We start from the raw sequence: 6413 nt of genomic DNA, 5'->3' as shown, positions 1-6413 counted from the left end.
TGAGCCACATCCGCAGCCCAGAATTGCACCATCTTTAAGGGACACTTTCAATAGACTTTTGATTCTGAGTTGGATACCTATCAGTGAGACAGAAAGGGAACATGATGCTGAGCACAGAAGAGAGGAACAGACCCAGGCTGGGGAGGCTGAGAAGGGACTGTGGGAGGAAGGTGAGTGCAGCTGGAGTTACACTGTGTTCATGGTGAGGAGTCCATTGGCAGAGAGGGCTGGGCTATTTCTGGCAGGTTTCCAGCACAAGTTTAGATCCTGGGAGAACACAAAGCAGTACCTACTTTTAGTATTTAGCTCCAGGAAAGAGGCAACATTGACAGGTGACCACCTGGAAGGCATTTTCTTTCTTTACTAGGCTCCCCATGCTCTGGGGAGTCCCTAGGTTGAGCAGCATTTTGTGTGCCTTGGGGGATTTAGTTCTCATTTACTTGGAGGCATTGATAAACCCAACCTGATCTTTTATTAAATTGGGAGCCCTCTCACCACAAAGCCATGAAAAGCTAATTTCGGCTTTACTATAAATTACTGCAAATTCTGAACCTGCTTGGAATGCCTGCCCATGCCTTGAACTCACCCATGCCTGGCTCTCTGACCAGATAGCAGCCCTCTCTGAAACTTTAGTGACACCTCATAAATATTGGCCTCCCCTGGCCAGACAACGACCCTCTCTGAGGCTCTAATGGTCTTCATAAATTCTGATGTTGGAGCCAGCAAAAATTGTAAACTACCATTAGTGTGATGCTTGTCAGAGTTCTGTTATCTGTAACCCCTCTTTTGTGTAACTTTCTGGGCTATAAAGCTGGGCTGTAGGAAAGCTGGGGCTGCTGTCTTGTTCCTGCCGTTTTGGGAGGAAAAGGCAGTCCGGCCGGTCGAAATAATAAGCTTGCTTTAATTTGATTTTATTGGAGTCAGTGGTCTTTTCTTGAGTCCTGGTCTAACAAATGTTTTTCTGATCAGTCCTATCTTTGACCAACTGTGGAGTTTTTGAAACATTGCAATGGAGATTTCACCTGCGAAAAGTTACTAAGGCCTTTACTATTGTTATGTGTGCACACTTTTGTTATGTGTTGTATGTCTATATATACATATGTCCGTATATCATATATATGATATACAAATTAACATATATAAGGAGCGCTCATAAAAACAAATTAAAAAAATGGATCCAAAGATCTTTAATTCATGTGATTTAAATGGTTCAATTTAAATTGGATAAACAGATAAAAATAAATGTCTTTAAATTTAACTTACAAGTTTTTCTAGGTGTTCAAAAAACTCATAAAATATTAATGTCTATAAAATGTCTAATATGCCTTGGTTCTAGGACTTTTCCTTCAACAAAAAATGGTTTACACTGTTCAATACATTTGTCTAATATTTTGATAAATAAGTAAAAAAATTTGATATGGGATTATTCATGAGTACTTTTGTTAGATATCTGATTGATTTACTAAGGTTTGTATAAGTTTGTACTAAAGTCTGTATAAGATTGTAAAAATCAGTCATGTGTTAAAGAGACAAAAATTTCTTAAAATATAAGTTTACCCATAACATTGTGTTTATTAAGTTTTACTTTTTTCTAGAGCAAGCAACCATAAAAATTAAACAACTGGTTAAATAAGAACTGTTATTTTAGAGCACTGTACTGCCATTTCTTTAAAAGCTAAGCTTGGTTAATGTAGAAACATTAATGTAATTGTGATGCTATTAATGTGCTCATATCTTCCAGGTATACAAGTCTGTAAGGTAGAAACTTTGAAAGAGCATTATATCAAGCTGGTGTTCGGAAGTTGTATGGTAAAAAAATATATTGGAGATTTATTTACCTGTTATCAATAAGATATGTAAAGTTTTGTTACTTCTTACATTGGGGAACAATTTAAATGTATTTTTAAGTTAATGAGAGCCTAATCTATGTAAAGGTTAAAACTTTCAGCCTTTCTTTAATTCATGTTTTAAATGTGATATCAAATGGTGTTAGCTAATGTTCATGTGACCTCAAACAATTTATGTAAACTTTGTAAAATGATAATTAAAAATACAAAGATCAGCTTTAGAACTAAAACACTTAAGATTTATAAAGAGCCCTGCCTTACCTGAGATGAGGCTCTGTGTCCCATCTTACTACATGTGAGAAAGACTATGAAAACAGTAGGCCAGATTTTAGTTCATTTAAAGTTATGTTCAAAAATTTGTTTTTTGTTGTTTTTTTTCTGTCAAGATTACTAGGATCTCAAACAGGGGATATAATGTATAACTCAGCCAAAAATTCAGGGTAGCTGTTACACGAACTAAGTGTTTTTACTCTTGTTAATTTTATTTTGTAATTTCCTTATAAGTGATCTAAAGATTCCCTGTTAGTGTTTTACAAAATTGTTGCTTTAAAAACACAACATGGGTTAGTTTGAGATAATAAGCCATCACCTACAAGACAGATAGGATAATACAGATCCCAATTAATAAAAAGATAAATAATTATAAAGTTATAGACATTAAAGCCCAGTACTCTTAATATAAGGCTGTTAAAATTTATTTGCTGGATGTTTAAGATTAAGTTTTAAAATTAAAGTTAAATTAAAAGGGCCAGAAAAACCAATATTCGGCTCTTGCCCTCTGAGTCAGTCTGAATCCAGGGAACAGGGGACTTCTCTAAAGAGCTTTGCAACTCTGGGCCACATAACCTCCCGAACAGGGAGACTAATGAGACCACTGGAGAACAGAAAGCCAATCAGTGCATTTGCTGTGAAGAGGAGGGTCATCAGAGAAGGGAGACATCCCTGGTGCTTCCGAGGGAAGCCACATGGTCAAGCAAGACCTAGACCCATCCTAGCGCAAATGGCACTAGCAGAACTGAGAAGTTTCCCCAGGAATGACTCCCATAAAAGCTCAGCTGTTAACAATAGATAGAAACAAAAGTCAGTTTGACTGCTTCATCTTAAACACTTAGCAAAGACAGTTAAAACCAAAATACAGCCATTCCTGGGCATTTTAAATAATAATAATGATGATAATAATAATTATTATTATTATTTAAGGTATACACTTTATGTTAGCCTCCCAAAATAAGTAAGACTGGAGGCTACAAAGAAGGATTCTCAGACAGAAATGTCTGATAACTATAAAAAGAGACTATCAAGAGGAGCTGCCAGAGACAAAAGTTTTTAGTTTAAGGCCTACAGTTATTCCTAACCTACACAGGTAGGCTTCGTGTTTGCTAGTATGATTATCCAGCCCTGAGTAACAGAATTAAAGGTTTCTCTATTAGACACAGAGCTCATACTAGTAAAAAATTTTTGCAAGATCAGATGGCATTAAATTATTAAACTGTATCTTATGGGGAAGGACATCTGTAACACTAAAAGTTAAATGTTAAATTTACAGGCCTGATAACTGGAAATGTTAAAGCCTGGTGAGGGAACTTCTATACAGTGACATGTTCCAGCTGCTACAACATTTACTCAGTACTCATGGTTTTTGTTTCTCTCATAGAAGCACCCATCCCCAGATGACTTTACAACCTGTTCTTCCCCAACCAGACTTCAAACCGAACTGACTTCTAAAAGGCAACTCATGTCCCTCACGCCGTGCTCCTTCACGTCACCCTCTCTCAGCTCAGAAGAAGCCAAAATGAGTGACGCCTGTCTTCTTACAACAATGGAGCCAAAAATAAATAGATTATCAATATAAGTAATTAATTAAGTCAGGTAAAATCAGGGAGACCGGTTTGGGGTGAGTTCTAAAAATTTGGAGACTGTTACCTGAGGGATTAAAATTCCCTCAGTGCTCTTCCCCTACCCTATCAAAGATTTGAAAGGGACACATAAGAAAAGGGGGGAATGATAAACCCAACCTGATCTTTTATTAAATTGGGAGCCCTCTCACCACAAAGCCATGAAAAGCTAATTTCGGCTTTACTATAAATTACTGCAAATTCTGAACCTGCTTGGAATGCCTGCCCGTGCCTTGAACTCACCCATGTCTGGCTCTCTGACCAGATAGCAGCCCTCTCTGAAACTTTAGTGACACCTCATAAATATTGGCCTTCCCTGGCCAGACAACGACCCTCTCTGAGGCTCTAATGGTCTTCATAAATTCTGATGTTGGAGCCAGCAAAAATTGTAAACTACCATTAGTGTGATGCTTGTCAGAGTTCTGTTATCTGTAACCCCCCTTTTGTGTAACTTTCTGGGCTATAAAGCTGGGCTGTAGGAAAGCTGGGGCTGCTGTCTTGTTCCTGCCGTTTTGGGAGGAAAAGGCAGTCCGGCCGGTCGAAATAATAAGCTTGCTTTAATTTGATTTTATTGGAGTCAGTGGTCTTTTCTTGCGTCCTGGTCTAACAGGCATGACACCTCTGCTTTCCACTGGAATCAAGGAAACCCTCTCACCTCCAGCACCCTGGCTGCCTTCTGTCCAATATCCTGGCTGTGTTTCTTTTAGACATTTCTGTCTCAAAGGAAAACCTACCCTGCATGAGCTGGCAGGCGGCAGTATATGTCTGTGGGTCCTGGCACCTAGGTGGACATGGGGACTTCTGCTGGTCACTGAACAACACTGTACTGTTAACTGTTTGGGTCATGATCTATCACTTTCATCCTACTTTAGAAAGCCAAGGTCATTATCTATCTGTAGTAGCCTTTGGATAATGGCTGTACAATGATTTTTATACCTGTATTTCTCTGGGAGAGGAAAACTTCTCAGCAGACATTATTAAAAGGTTTTTCATCCATGAAAGCTTAACCAGCCAAACTGGTTAAGAGCACAGTGTCACCGCTTGGTTGCCATGCCTGGCATCTTCATCTAATAACCACCTCTGCTGCAATGAAGATAGCAGATCAAAGCTGAAGAATCAATTTTTTTTTCCAAATCTGTTTCTGCCAATAGCTCTGGAAACTCATAGCCTCTATATTGCCTTCTCCTCCTTTGAGAGATGAAGGAAAGAATGGATGTTCTTTTTCCTTCAGAGTCCCTGAGGCCTCAGAGTCAAATGATTCAATTTTCTCCATCTGCACACAAGGGTGCTTTCAGCCTGACCCCACAAGGATGGTCAGGAGCTGTGGGAAACAAAAAGCTCCTTTGTGTGTTCAGAGCTTTTTGCATAATAGGGTCTCTTATCAGTGTGTCTACAAAAATAATAATAATAATACTGAGCAGTTTTGTACCTGGTTTCCTATCAGGAAAAGGAATTTCACCCCACTTTTGGCTCTGAATTAGAGAGAGGGGCTCACACACAGGTTTTCAAGATAATGACAGAATAACAATAATGGTGGGCTCCTTAGAGTGTCTTCCAATCTAGTTCACACACCCCATCACACCACAGGCCAGATGCAGAGCCAAGTGCTATTCTTGCACTGTCTTCTCCAGGCTCAAGGGTGCTCAAGGAGAGTTCATGTCACTGTGGTGAGGACCAGCCTTTTGGCTACTACACCTCACCTTTGGCTGGGTGATGCTAGTCACCATCCATGGACTGGGGTATGGGTGACTTCAGAAATGTGCCCACTACCAGCCCATCCCTCAGCCTATCCCTTAGGCCTGCCTGACTTCCTCTCTCAGCAAGATAAAGAGCATCCAGGTCTTGGCTTGTAGGCCCAGGGGATGGCAGGATGAAACAGTGGAGGAGCCTTAGTCCTGGGACTGCATGAAACCACTGTTAGGTGATCAGACGGAGAAGGCCCAGCTCTGGTGGTTAGTTTGCATTTCACAGGCTGAGACACTTCCTCTGAGAACTGTTCAGTCCCAGAGGGATTGCCGCTCTTCAGTTGGAAGGTGGGATTTCAGGGTGGCAGGACACCACAGTATGCAGTCCACTTATGCAGTACCTCCACAGCTGTGCACAGAAACCCAAACTACCACCTCCCTTTATAGAGAGGGTCAGTGATCAGAGAGTTTAAGAAAATCAGATGTCCTGGCTTTCTTGGTTAGCTGGAACCCATTCTTATAAATGTCAACATTAACTCCATTAGCAGTGTGGCCAATTTTTATTTAAAAACATTTTTTGTGGCCAATATTTCAATCTTTCAATATATTTATTTTAGTTATTTCCATTGAAGAAAGCGGTAGGAGAAACTCTGGATTAAAATGAGAATTAAGTTAGGAATTTTATCCACAGTGAAAGGGTAAAGTTTCTAAGCTGGAAAGCTTAAATTAAAATGTAAAAGATTAGGTATTATTAAGTTCCTCTGTTACACCCAGAACCTGAAATTCCTGAGATAGTTAAGACAACGCCCTACTGGCCATTTAGCCTAGGGCCCTGTGCAGTTTGTCACAGGGCCCGAACCAATCAGTTTGAATGTGTACCCGCTTAGGAATGACCAATCACCCCTGCCCGACCTGTTCCCGCCAATGAATGTGCTAATCATGTCTCAGAGTTGTTGTTCAATTTTCCCGCGCCTCATGAAGATTTG

At 39.9% G+C, this 6413-nt stretch overlaps 1 long non-coding RNA gene across 1 annotated transcript; it reads left to right on the top strand.

The window, feature by feature from the left end:
- Positions 1–457: 457 nt before the first annotated feature.
- LOC144369887 (uncharacterized) lies at positions 458–4308 on the top strand. Its single transcript, XR_013429730.1, has 2 exons — positions 458–1809; positions 3502–4308. It is a non-coding gene; the product is annotated as an uncharacterized LOC144369887 (long non-coding RNA).
- Positions 4309–6413: the final 2105 nt, after the last annotated feature.

The sequence above is a fragment of the Ictidomys tridecemlineatus genome, chromosome 13, assembly GCF_052094955.1.
Source record: "Ictidomys tridecemlineatus isolate mIctTri1 chromosome 13, mIctTri1.hap1, whole genome shotgun sequence".
In the NCBI taxonomy this organism is placed as follows: Eukaryota; Metazoa; Chordata; class Mammalia; order Rodentia; family Sciuridae; genus Ictidomys; species Ictidomys tridecemlineatus.
This window is presented reverse-complemented; position numbering and strand designations above follow the sequence as displayed.